Raw genomic sequence first — 15,107 nt, 5'->3', positions numbered from 1 at the left:
GATAGGATTGGAGCATGACAGTGGCATGAGTGATACAAAGAGAAACTGCCAACAGCAGAAATCTTATAAGTTTGAAAACACACACATGTAGTCACATACTTAGCCAGCACAGAAGATTCACCTGAGTCAGGTAGCCTGTCAGGAATCTCAGTGTCCTTCCTCTTTTCCCCTCCTTCCTCACCACTGAGGAGCTATGAATAATGAGAGGCCTGCTTCCTGTTTCCTGGTGACACAGATGGGATTTTTTCTTTATTAGGAAATTTTTTTTTATTTTGTTTTTTCCTTGTCAAGAAACTGTCACTTTCTCTATGTCATAAGTATTTCCCAATGTTTAAAAATAAAACAAAACTAACAAGCAAAATGAAAAAGGGAAAAACTCCCACAAGAGTCAGGTAGGGGGTCAAAAGGTGTTTTCTTCAGTGATGAGAAAAATCCATATGTTGTCTTGTACCTAGAATGGTTGAAAGGTCATGTTTTATGTAAAATTATCATAATGATTAAGCTTTCAGGTTGTTCACAAGAAGTTGGTGTACTTGCTTGGCATTTGATTCTTTAAAACTTTTCAACAAAGAAAAAATAATTCTCATTACCAGACCTCAGTTTTCCACTTTCCAACTTTCATTGCTCTTGCTTTTTGAACCCAGCAGAAGATATTTAATGCTTGTTCTCCATGAAAGCCCTTCAAATACATGAAAATCATTATTTTATCTTCCTGTATTCTGGTCTCTAGGTTAAGCATCTCCAATTCTCCCAGTTAATATTCATTCGGCATGAATTTGAAGGTAACTATTTTTCTGGTTGTTTTCCTCTGGAGCCTCCCTAGTTCTCAATGTTCCCCCTAAATTGTGATGTGTAGAACCTAACAAAACAGTCCTCATTTAGTCTAATTGGGGAAGGCTTCGGTACAACTGTAAAAACTATTTATTCCTTGAAGCTATGTACATATATATATATATATATATATATATATATTAATTCCTTCTAAGATCGCATTAGCTTTTTTATTTGTTTTGCTATGCCACAATAAACTATTGACTTAAATTGAAATTGTAACATTTTTAAAAATTTTAATGATTGTCTATGTATTTTCTCCCTAATTTTTCCGTAGGAGACTTTATTACCAACAAGAATTCAAACTCGCGTGTATGAGATCCATGTTCAGAGAACTTGTCTCTTAATTTTTATGTCTGTTACTTTTTAAAGCTAAGAATATATATATTTACTTGAGGAACAAACATGCCTCTCAAAGATCTAACTAGTTTATTTTAATATATACATAATTTGGAAAGCTTTCAGCATAAGTCTGTTTTCTACTCTACATATAAATCCACACATATACATATACATCCATATTGGGAATAAATGGGGAAAAATTCTTTCTGGTTAACAAAAGTGCAAAACCTTTTGATTTCGTTTTTCTGACCTTCTCTGTTACTATATTTTCCCTCAGTAGGCCATTATATATATATATTTCTCCTGATAGAATGACAACAACTTCAAGGAATGCTTTAGGATAAGCAAAAACAGACCATCCAAAGAAACTCTCTCTAAATGAACCCAGAGAGTTATAGAGTATAAGTAAATGAGTGTGGCTAGACTAAATTTAGGATAAATATACTTTAAATATAGAAATATTTTCCTATAGTCACTTCTAGGAACTTCTAAAAACAGTGATAATAGAGGGGAGTTTGTTGTGGATTACAGGGTCTTAGTTAAGTTCTACCCTGGGGTGCTTACCAAGGAGATCAGAAGGAGTGACAGGCCAGTGTTGCCAGAGGGAAATTCGAGCCATCATAAAGCAGAAAATCTATTCAGGAGCCCAAAACAGCTAAAAAAAAAGGAATATCCAGTGTTTATTGGAATTTATAGGAGACAAAAGCAAGGCATTGTTTTCTCAAATTCTAAGCTCCAATGTGTATAAACTGTATTGTCCTAGCAAGTCCCTCTACAATTGTGACTCATAATTTTCTCATCTTTAAAATGAATTTGATTATACTTAAATTAATTGATTCATTTTGTTGTTGGGATGAGTAAGGTTCTATCAAAATGTATGCTGGGGAGATTAGGATGATCTCTGTTTAGTGAGATGATACAGGAAACTGGAGAATGACAAATATAACAAGGAAAAACTGATCAGCAAATAAAAAGAACAAGAATATCTGCAAAGTATAATAAAATCAGGGTCACATAGGAAACTATGAATACTTAGAGGCTCTTAAAACTTTTTTTTCCTATCATAGACATTGTGGGTGGTTTGGTGAAATCTTAGGTCTCTTTTTCAGAATAGTGTTTTAAAAAATTAATGAAATTCATAACTTCTAAATGATTTGAGACAAGGCTTAAATTCACACTCCAAGGCTAGCTCTCTCTATATAGAGTATATACTGATTCTAAATTAATTAGGCAGTATTGTAATTTTCTAAATAACTATGAACAATTAAAATTATACTTTTCCCCCATCTAAACTAGCACAGACCTTTAACCTATTCATGAAACCCTTTCTTCACCTTGATTTTCAAATGTTTCTGAAATTTTACATGCTCCTTTCAGTTGTTCTGTGTTTTATTCTGGGCTTCCTTCTGCTTTCTTCTGTGAATTTTTTAAATGCTTCAATGAATTTATTTCCACTTCCATTTGTTTCCACATTACCCACATCTGTAGTTGGGGGGTACTTTATTTTTTTCTTTACTAATTTATTTATGACCTTTCCTATCTCTTTTAATCCATTTCATACAAGTATTCAAAGTAAAATTCTGTAATAATTATTTTGTTTTTTTTCTAGTTTTTTTTGTCACTGTGATGTTTCTTACTAAATTATGTGGAATCTTTTGGTTTATTAAACAATATGCTATTATATTTGTTTGCTACAATTTATTATCCATTAGCAAATAGTTTAGCACTTTCTTGCATAGTGTGAGACTGATTCTGCTATTTTTTTATGTACTGTTGTTGTTTCCTTGAGATTCTTTATTTTTTATTTTTCCCACTGATTCTTTCCTAGTTTAAATGTTGTAACATTTTGATAGTTTGGTACAAAATAGAATAGGAATAGAACTAAATTTGTGATTTCATTGATGTAGATTGTACTGGTTGAGAGAATTCTTTCTACCAGTTCAGGGAATTTGGCTTGTTTTCTTCGTGTTGCAGTTTAGACATTGTCTTAAAAAAAGTGGTTAAAAGATTTGAATGGAATCATAAAGATTATAGATGTTAGAGACAAGGCTTAAATTCAAAGTCCAAGGCTAATTCTCTAAACAAAGTGTACACTCAGTATAATTAAATTAATTAGGCAGTACTATAGTTTTATTATATCAGTATGAACAATTAAAATTATACTGCCATGCCCAACCATGGACAATTAATGACTTTCTAATTATTCGCTATAAAATGTTTTGCATACTACCCATATCTTTTATGTGGACTTTGGTAGGTACATTCAGAAAAAAATATATTAATTCAAATTTTTTTTTAAATAAAATTTCTCTTTCTATATTTTCCTGCTAGGGTTTGTAGGTTAAAAAAAAGGTTTATTTTGCATCTTTAAGTAACTACTTAAAATAATATTTAGTTAACTCTTTAGGATTGCCTAAATAACTGCTTATATAATTTGCAAAAAGTGATGATTTTTTCTTTTTTTTAAAGAAAGATTTTATTTAATTTAAGTTTTACAATTTTCCCCTATTCTTGCTTCCCTCCTCCCACACCCCACAGAAGGCAGTTAGTCTTCGCATTGTTTCCATGGTATACATTGATGTCAGGTGAATTGTAACTAGAGAGAAATTATATCTTTTTTTTTTGCAAGGCAAATGCAGTTAAGTGGTTTACTCAAGGTCACACAGCTAGGTCATTATTAAGTGTCTAAGGCTGGATTTGAATTCAGGTACTCCTGACTCCAGGGCCCGTGCTCTGTCCACTGCACCACCTAGCTGCCCCTGAGAAATATTATTCTTAAAGAAGAAAAATAAAGTATAAGACATAGCAAAATTACCTAATAAGGTAACAGTCTTTTTTGCCTAAATTGAAGGTACTAGTCATTGGGTTTTTTTTTTTCAATTTCCACAATTCTTTCTCTGGATACAGATGGTATTCTCCATAGCAGATAGCCCAAAACTGTCCCTGATTTTTTGCACTGATGGAATGAACAAGTCCATCAAGGTTGTTCTTCATCCCCATGTTGCTATTAGACTTTTCTGGTTCTGCCCATCTTGCTTAATATCAGTTCATACAAATACTTCCATGCTTTCCTGAATTATCATCCCTTCTGTTTTCTAATAGAAGAGTAGTGTTGCATGGCATACATATACTACAGCTTGTTAAGGCATTCACCAATTGAAGGACATTGACTTTATTTCCAAATCTTTGCTACCACAAACAGGGCTGCTATGATTATTTTTGTACAAGTAATGTTTTTGCTATTTTTCATAATCTCTTCAGAGTATAGACCCAGTAGTGGTATTGTTGTATCAAAGGGTATGCACATATTTGTTGACCTTTGGGCATAATTCCAAATTGCTCTCCAGAAAAGTTGAATGAGTTTACAACTCCAAACAACAATGTATTAGTGTCCCAGATTTCACACATCCCTTCTAAAATTGATCATTATCCTTTCTGGTCATATTGGCCAGTCTGAGAGGTGTGAGGTGTTACCTCAGATATGCTTAAATTTGCATTTCTCTGCTAAGTCATGATTTACAGAAATTTTTCATATGACTGTGGATCACTTTGATTTCCTCAATGGTAAATTGTCTTTGCATATCCTTTCACCCTTTGTCAATTGGGGAATGGCTTGTTTTTTTTATGAAAATTTAATTCAGTTCTCTATATATTATAGAAATGAGTCCTTTGTCAGAGATACTAGTTGTAAAAATTGTTTCCCAATTTACTATATTTCTTTTGATCTTGGTGACACTGATTTTGTCTGTGAAAAAACTTTTTAATTTAATGTAATCAAAATTATCTAGTTTGTTTTTAATGATGTTCTCTATGTGTTCTGTGGCCATAAACTGCTTCCATTTCCATAGATCTGACTGATAAACCTCTCCTTGATCTAGTTTGCTTATAATATTGTTGATTTTAGGTTTTTGCAAGGCAAATGGGGTTAAGTGGCTTGCCCAGGCCACACAGCTAGGTAATTATTAAGTGTCTGAGACCGGATTTGAACCCAGGTACTCCTGACTCCAGGGCCGGTGCTTTATCCACTGTGCCACCTAGCCACCCCATATAATATGGTTTTTTATATCTAAATCCTGTATCCATTGAGATCTTATCTTGTTATAGGGTGTGAGGTATTGGTCTAATCTAAGTTTATTCCATACTACTAATTTTCCCAACAGTTTTTTTTTTTTTATCAGAGAGAGTTTTTATCCCAATAGCTGAACTATTTGGGTTTATCAAACAGCAGATTACTATAATCATTTCCTGATATTGCACCTGGTATATTTCACTGATCCATCACTCTTTTCTTAGGCAATATAAGAGAGTTTTGGTGACTGACACTGTATAATATAATTTTTAGATCTATTGGGTTAAACAACCTTCTTTTGCACTTTTTTTCATTAAGTCCCTGGAAATTTTTGACTTTTTATTTTTTCCAAATTAATTTACTTAAAAGGTTTTCTAACTCATTAAAGTAATTTTTTGTAATTTTGATTGGTAGGGCACTAAACAAGTAGTTTAGTTTTAATTATAATTGTCATTTTTATTATTTTAGCTCCACCTATCCATGAGCAGTTGGTGTTTGCCCAGTTATTTAAATCTGATTTCATTTGGGTGAGAAGTGTTTTGAAATTGTTTTCAAAAAAAATGTTGAGTCTGCATTGGCAGTTAGATTCACAGGTATTTTATATTGTCTGAGGTTACGTTGAATGGGATTTCTCTTTCTAGTTCTTTATGCATGTTTCTTGCTAGCAATATATTGAAATGTGGAGAATTTATGAGGGTTTATTTTATATTCTGCCACTTTTATAAAGTTGATAAATATTTCTAGTAGTTATAAGATGATTTTTTGGGATCTCTAGGTATACTATCATGTCATCTGCAAAGAGTGAGTTTGTCTCTTCCTTCCCAATTCTAATTCCTTCAATTTATTTTTTTTCTCTTATTGTTGCAGCTAACATGTATAATAAAATATTAAATAGTAGTGGGGATAATGGGCATCCTTGTTTCACCCCTGATCTTATTGGGAATGACTCTAGCCTATCCCCATTGCATATAATGCTTGTTGAATCCATTTATTCCTACTCTCTAGTGTTTTTAGAAGCAATGGGCATTTTGTCAAAAGCTTTTTTCATGGGGGTGGTTAGGTGGCACAGTGGATAGTGCACTGGCCCTGGAGTCAGGAGGACCTGAGTTCAAAACTGACATCAGACAGTTAATAATTAACAATCTGTGTGGCCTTGGGCAAGTCACTTAACCCCATTGCCTAGCAAAAACCTACAAAAAAAGCTTTTTCCTTATCTATTAATATAATTGTATTTTTTCTGATAAGTTTGTTATAGATATAATTAATTATACTAACAGTTTTCCTAATATTGTACCAATCCTTCATTTCTGGTATAAATTCTACTTGATCATAATGTGTTATCCAAGTGACAACTTGTTCAAATTGATTTCCAAGGTTTTATTTAAGATTTTTGCATCTATATTCATCAGGGAGATAGGTCTACAAATTTCTTTCTCTGTTTTAATTCTTCCTGGCTTAGGTATCAGCACCATAATGGCAGCATAGAAAGAGTTAGGCAGAGTTCTGCTTTCACGGATTTTTCCAAAGATTTTGTATAGAATTGGAACCAATTGTTTCTTAAAAGTTTGATAGAATTCACTTGTGAATCCATCTGGCCCTGGAGATTTCTTCTAACAGAGTTCGATAATGGCTTGTTTTATTTCTTTTTCTGAGATTTGTTGTTCAGGTTTATAAATTCCTCTTCATTTAATCTGAGAAACATATTTTGTAAATATCCGTCCATTTCATTTGGATTGTCAAATTTATTGGCACAGAGTTGGGCAAAATAGATCCAAATTATTAGTTTAATTTCCTCCTCAGTGGTGGTGAGTTCATCAGTTTCATTTATGATTCTAAGAATTTCATTTTCTTCTTTCTTTTTTAAATTAATTTGACCATAAGTTTATCAATTTTATTGGTTTTTTTCATAAAACCAGCTCTATAGTTTTCTTGCTTTTGATTTTATTAATTCCTTCTAATTTGATATTTAATTAGGGATTTTTAATTTGCTCTTTCTTTTGTTTTTAGTTGCATATTTAGTTCATTGATTTCTTCTTTCTCTAATTTAATCATGTAATCATTTAAAGATTTTATATATCATCTGATGATTGCCTTGAGTGTGTCCCATAGATTTTAGTATGTTTTTTAATTATTATAATTATCTAGTATGAAATAATTGTTTCTATAATTTGTTGTTTGATCCACTCATTCATTAAAACGTGGTTATTTGGTTTCCAATTAATTCTAGGTCTATATCTCCCTGGCCCAGTATTGCATAAGATTTTATTTGCATTATGATCACAGAATGATTTGTTCACTATTTCTGCCTTTCTACATTTGATTATTAGGTTTTTATGCCCTAGTATATGGTCAATTTTTGTTTAAGTGCCATATACTTCAGAAAAAAAAGTATATTTCTTTCTATCCCCATTAAATTTCCTCCATAAGTCTATCATGTCTTGGTTTTCTAACAATCTGTTTACCTCCTTAACTTGCTTCTTGTTTATTTTATGATTAGATTTATCTAAATCTGAGAGCAGGAGTTTGAGGTCTCCCACTAGTAGAGTTTTTCTGTCTATTTCTTCCTCTAGATCTTTCAACTTCTTAAAGAATTTGGATGCTATGCCATTGGGTTCATACATATTTAGTATTGAAATTAGTTTATTGTCTATGTTACCATTTAGGAGGATATATATTTTCTAACTTATCTCTTTTAATGCTATCTATTTTTGCAGCTGTTTTGTCTGAGATAAGGATTGCTACCCCTACTTTTTTCACTTCAGCTTCAGCAAAATGTATTTTGTTTTAACCTTTTATCTTTACTCCATATGTATCTCTTTGCTTCAAATGAGTTTCTTGTAAGAAGCATATTGTAGGATTCTGTTTTTTAATCCCATCTGCCATTTGCTTACATTTTCAGGGGAATTCATCCTATTTACATTCAAATTTATAATTATTAACACTTTATTACCCTCCATGCTATCTTCCTTCTGTTTGTAATTTCAACCTTTATTCCTTTATCCATATTCTCTAGGGCTTTGTATCTGAATACTGCCAGCTTCAGTGTGTTTTCCTTTCTCTATCAACCCCCTCCCCTTTCTTTCCCCTTTCCCTTTTTTCCATTCTTTCTTCCCTTCCTTTGGTTAGTTTCCTTTTTTCTCCCTCTCACCATGCCCCCTCCCCTTTTCTGCTTTTAATACTTGAAAGGTAAAATAAGTTTAACTGAGTGTGTGTGTGTGTGTGTGTGTGTTGTGTGTATGTGTGTGTGTGCGTGTGTGTGCATGTGTGTGTGTGTGTGTGTGTGTGTGTGTGTGTGTGTGTAAGTTAACTTTAAGCCAAGTCTGATGAGAGGAAGATTCAGCTGCCTCTCACATCCTTCCTTCATCCCCTCTATTGCAGTAGGTCTTTTGTATCTCTTAATGTAGTGAGATGTACCCCATTTAGTCTCTGCCATCTTCCTGTCTCCTTATTGTTCCCTCTTTTAAGGAGGTATTGTTTTTGAATCATTCTGTCTGAGTCACAGAAAAGTTACGATTGTCCATCACTTCTGGCTAAGTATGCTCTCTCTAATAAAGTTACAATTCTTGAGAGTTATGAGAATCTTTCTCCCAAGTGCGGATATAGTCAGTTTCATCTTATGCGATAGCAATTTTTTTTTTCTTTTACCTTTTTATCTGTCTCTTGAGTGTCCTCTTTGATGTCCAAATTTTCTCTTTAGCTCTGGTCTTTTCATCAGGAAATGTTGGAAATCACCCATTTCATTAACTGTCCATATTTTCCCTTGGAAGAGAAGGCTTAGCTTTATCAGTAGTGGATTCTTGGCTGCATTCTGAGCTCCCTTGCTCTTTGGAATATCTCATTCCAGGTCATTCAATCCTTTAATTCTGATGCAGCCAGGTCCTGCATATCCCTTACTGAGGTCCCTTGGTATTTAAATTGTTTTTTTTCTGGCTGCTTGCAGGATTTTCTCTTTTATCTGATAGTTCTGGGATTTGGCCACAATATTCTTTGGTGTTTTCATTTTAGGATCTATTTCTGGAGGGGTTCAATGAATTCTTTGAAAAACTATTTTGCCCTCTGGTTCCATGATATCAGGGCAATTTTCCATTACTAAATGCTGTAATATTAAGTCCAGGCCTTTTTTGTTGTTCAGTGTTTTCAGGGAGGCATATAATTCTCAGCTTGTCCCTTCTTGATCTATTCTCATGGTCAATGGTTTTGCTGATGAGATATTTAACATTTTCTTCTATTTTTTAGATCTTTTGGTTTTGTTTGACAGAATCTTGTTGTCTCTTGAACTCATTAGTTTTCCCCGATTCCATTTTTTTACAGAAGCATTTTCCCCGTTTACCTTTTTCTACTCCTTTTCCATTTGAACAATTCTATTTTTCAAGGAGTTTTCCATTTGCCCAAGTGTAGTTTTGAGCAAATCATTTTTCTTTTTGCATTTGCCCAATTGAGGATCTAAGAGAATTATTCTCATTTGTATTTGTCCTATTGTATTTTCCAAGGATTTATTTTATTGTTGTGAGATGTTAATTTCCTCTTGCAATGTGTTAATTTTCTCTTGAGTTTCTTTTCCTGATTTTTCCAATTGATTTTTAAACTCCTTGATTTTATGAAGGTAGTCTTTCTGGGCTGGAGACCAATTCACATGCTCCTCAGAAGTGCTAGATCTCTCTGGGCTAGAATCTATTTCCTCATAGTATTTCACAATTTCTTCATCTTCCTAGGATCTTGTGTTGGAGTGGGGAACTGGTTCTCAGAGTTTTGCCTTGGAATATCCTGGAAGCATTGTTCACTTAGCTTAGTAATTCCAAGGGTTGACCAATAGGAGAGTCGGTTGCTTTCTCTGGAGTGTTTGAGGCCTTCAGCAAGGTCTGAATTGACCTTGGACAATGAATTGAGCCCTGGGTGAAATAGTTAATTTTCCTTTCAGTTGAGTGAACTCTGTTGCCCACCCATGAGCCTGAGAGGTTATGCATTGTTTTCCATTGGATCTGGGGAGAGGGCTCTGCTCAAAGTATGAAGCTCAAGTCCTTTGCCCAGCTGGTTGTTTTCCAGGCATGCTTTGAAACTCTCTGTTTGGAACTCACCCTCCCATAGCTGTAGCTCCCCTCCCCCCACCAAAGATTCTGTGGCAAAAGTTGGTTCTTGCAGTGCCACTCGCCAAAGTCTCTGTGGCTGATGCCAGTCCCCTGGCTTACCCCAGCTGCTGTCCCTGCACTGGCCATCTGTTCTCTTCTCCCAAGTCACCCACAGTCCCCTGAGTCAGACCTTGTTGGTAGGTGTTCTCCTAGCTTCTCTTTTTGGGTTTTGTTGTTCAAATTTCTGTTAAGTGGTTTCTTTAATGTTATTTTTGAGGGGACACCAGGAGCAATTAACACAGTGCCTGTCTTCTCTCTGCCATCTTGGTCAGAAGCATTTTTTCTTTTTTTCAAAAATTATACCCTCATTTTTTTCACCTTTATTCATTTATTCACATTTATTCATATACATCTTACATTTCTATAATTCCATCTAATTATGGAAGTAAAAATGGACAACCTTCCCTTACCTTGAATGACTTATTATTCTTCCCTTACCCGGAAAAGACTTTTATTATAGAAAGATATCATTTACCATATTAAAGAAAGTGATTTATTCTTATGTTCTTAATTTTTTTAAGACTATTGTGTTAAAAATTGACAAAAGTATTTTCATTGATCTAATGCTAAGATTTTTTTATTTTTGTACTTACCATTGTTATGTTTATAACTTGCCTAATATTGAACCAATCCTGCATTCAGGATATAAATCTACCTTGAGTAAAAGTGACTAACCTTTTAAAAATATTTTGCAATCACTTTTCTAAAAATCATATAGTTTTGTATCAATACACATTATGAATATCTATTTTTCTCTCCCTTATTCAGATAAAAGACCATAACTATACCCACAGAGGATTTTTATTTTTTCATATAATTTTTTTTAATTTTTTTCTCCCAGTTACATGGAAAAAAACAAGTATTAACACTCATTTTTTAAACTTTGAGTTCCTGAATTCTCTCTTCTTCCCACTCCAGTTCCCCTCATTGAGAAAGCAAGTTATTTGATGTAGGTTAAAAATTTATGGTCATGTAAAACATTGCCATAATATTCATGTTGTCAAAGTAAATATAGTGCCCCCCCCAAATAAGAGAATCTCCAGGAAAAAAATAAAGTTAAATATATGCTTCAATATATATTCAGACATCATCATCTCTGTCTTTGTGGAGGGATAGTATTCTTTATCTTAAGAGAGTCGCAGCATTGAGAAAAGGAGAGCAATCACAATTGATCATATTGATGCAGTATTTCTGTAACTTCATATATATATTATAATTCCCATTGCATATGCTCATATAAGTCTGTCCAGGTTTTACTGAGAGTATCATGTTCATTTCTTATGTCAGAGTAACATTCTGTCACAGGCCCATACCTCATTCAATTATTGCCCAACTGATGGACAACCCCTCAATCCTCTGCATCTTTGCCTACATTTGTCATTTTCTGTTTCTGTCCTATTAGGCAATTCAATAGATAACAAGGTCATATCTCAGAACTGTTCTACAATTGTTTCTCCACTCGGAAGTGAATTAGGACATTTCCCCCTGTAATATAGCAATAGATAGCATTGATTATCTCATCTGAAAACTTTTCCTATCTTTTGATCATTATCAGTTGGAGAATGGCTCTTATTTTTTATAAATTCGACTCAGTTCTTTAGGATTAAGAAAAAAGCTCTTTTTTTGGAGAAATTTTATTTCAATAATTTTTTTATCCAGAGTTACTATTATTAACTGTATTTCCCTTCATCCTATTCTTCACACCCCCATTTATTCTATTCTCTCTTCTTTATCATCAAAAGTGTTTTGCATCTGACTATCTCCTCCCACAATCTTCCCTCCCTTTTACCACCTCCTCCCCATTTTCTCTCACCTCCTTCTCCTCCTATCTTCTATAAATAGATTTCTAACCCAATAGAGTGTGTATATTATTGCCAGTTTTGATGACAGTAAGATTTACTCATTCCCTTTCAACAACTCCCTTTAAAACTCCACTATAAATGCTCTTTGTACTTCATATTCAACTCCCACCTGTGCCTTATTTACATATAAGATTCTTCTAACTTCCCTAATAAAATGAGAATGTACTTATGATTTATCAATATCAACTGACCATGTAGGAATATAAGTACTTCAAAATCATTAAATTCCTTATGATTTTTCTTTCCTTTTTATTGTTTTATGCTTCACTTGAGTTTCATATTTGAAGATCAAATTTTCTGTTCAACGTTGGTCATTTCATCAGGAAAGTTTGAAAGTCTCCTATTTCACTGAATTTCTATTTTTCCATCTGAAAGAGTATATTCAATTTTACTGCTTGATTGATTCTTTGTTGTTCCTAGCCTTCTGACCCCTTAATATAGAAGCTGCTAAATCTTGTGATAGAGTGAATATGGTTCCATTAAAATTGAATTGTTTCTTTCTGGCTGCTTGCAATATTTTCTCCTAGATTTGGAAGTTCTGATATTTTGCTATAATATTCCTGGAAGTTTTCATTTTGGATATCTTACAGGAGGTGATTGGTGGATTCTTTCAAATTCTATTTTACCTTCTGCTTCTAGAATATGAGGGCAATTTACCTAGATAATTTCTCAAAAGATGATATCTAAGCCCTTATTCTGATCATGCTATCAGGTAGTCCAATAATTTTTAAATTATCTCCCCTGGAGACAATGAGACAACTCACATTTTTTGTTTAATTTTTCATTCTTTTGTCTTTGTCATCAGCTTCCCTTTACTCCATTCTGTATTTTACGGAATTATTTTCTTCAGTGACCTTTTGTGTCTCCTTTTACATTTGGCCAGTGCTGCAGTTTAAAGTATTCTTCTGATCATTGCCTTCTTCTCTTTTTCTATTTGGCCAAGTCTGGTTTTTAAGATGTTCTTTTCTTCAATATATTTTTGTGTTTCCTTCTCTTAGCAGCTGACTCAGTTTTCTTGACTTTCTGGCATCACTTTCATTTCTCTTTATAATTTTTCTTCTACCTCCATTATTTGACTTTCAAAATTCTTTTTGAACTTTTTCCCAACCCAAGACCAATTCATCTTTTCCTTGGAGTCTTTGGATGTAGAAACTTTGACTTTTTATCTTCTTTGCCTCTGTATTTTGATCTTACTGATGAGCATAGTCTATGGTAAGATTTTTTTTTCCTTCAGTTGTTTGCTCATTTCCCCAGCTTATTACTTGAACTTTACTCTCTTGCTTCCAATGTGGAAGATACACTTACCCAAGCTTTTGGGATTTTCAGCTATTTTCAGAGCTATTTCTAGGGATCTGCAAGTTTTCAATTCTTCCAAGGTGGATTATCTAAGGGGAAGTTTGTACCATTCTCCAGACCTATGCTTTGGTCTGCCCTGGAACTGTGAGAAGGGTCCCTGCTCCACTGAGGCAGTAAACTTAATTATGGTTTTCTTCTTCTCTCTGGAAATAGAACCTAAGCCTGCAACCCAGATATGAGTATGGGCAAAGTATCAAAGTCTCCCTCAGTGATAGCAAAGAGACACCTGTTAATCTCCTTCTGACCTCCTTACTGTCTATGGGAGGAGAACTACAGAAGTAGCTGCCTCTCTACATTCAGTGTTTCTGGAGGCCTGCTTCTGCACTTTTGAGGCCTGGGTCCCTGGTAATTTCTGGACTGAGAGGTCTGGAAAACAGCCACTGCTGCCAGTGACCCAGTCACCCTCCCTGTCTCTTCTTGGGTGTCTGGGGCCATTCACTCCAGTTTTGCCCATACTGTTCTGTGCTCTTCTCTTTCCCTGGTGCAGCAGATCTTCCAAGTTGACTTGTTTCACTCAGAATTTTGGTGGGTTCTGCCACTCTAGAATATGATTAGAGACATTATTTACAAGTATTTGGAGTAGTTTGAGGGAGAGCTCCAGTGAATCCCTTCCTTCACAATCTTGACTCTGCCCCCTCTTTTCTAATTTTTGCATATAGTTTATGTAATAATTAGAATAATTCTTCTTTGAAAATCTTAAAAATTCATTTTTACTGAGTTCTCCCCCCACTTTGGATATATAATTTATGGGATGTTTAGTTTTAAAAATTGGATCACTTGTCATTTTTTTCTGTTAATATAAGTAATTTTATGCATATTTATCCATTTCATCATTGAGATTAATTTTATTTTTTGGTTATTTTTTGTTTTTATATTGGTTTTGGTTTCCAAGATTACAAAGAATTTTGTTCATTAATTTTAAGCTCTTATTAACTTACTAGTTTGAGATTTCATTTTATAGTCTTTTGATTTTATTAAACTCTTTTTCAGAATCTTCACAATTTCTAATTTGTTATTAGCTATTTTTTTAAATTTGCTTTTTGCAGTTTTTCTTTTTCTTTCTATATTTTTGATATACAATTCATTGATTGATCCTATCTTTTTTTAATAATAGCATTTAGATGAATAAATTTAAAATCCATGTCTGTTTAATCATAAAACCAAGACATTTCATAAAATATTTTCTTTGGCACATTGCTTTTAAATCTTAAATTATTTCCCATTTAGTACATGTTAATCATTTCTACTAAGGTCTTTTATTTAACATAATTTCCATTTAATTGTGGTCAATATAGGATATATTAAATTTTATAGTTATCTATGTACATGTACCTGTGTGTGTTTGTACTTGACTATACATGTATATTATATATATATATATATATATATATGCATACACATGTGTAAATGCACATCAAAATCAATATGCAGTTGAACAAGATAATAGGCAAGGACAGAATGAAGAGAAAATGATATTAAAGAAAGTAGTCTTGGAAAAGGAACTAACTTAAAAATATAAAG

This window comes from Macrotis lagotis, chromosome X (assembly GCF_037893015.1).
Source record: "Macrotis lagotis isolate mMagLag1 chromosome X, bilby.v1.9.chrom.fasta, whole genome shotgun sequence".
Taxonomy (NCBI): domain Eukaryota; kingdom Metazoa; phylum Chordata; class Mammalia; order Peramelemorphia; family Peramelidae; genus Macrotis; species Macrotis lagotis.
This window is presented reverse-complemented; position numbering follows the sequence as displayed.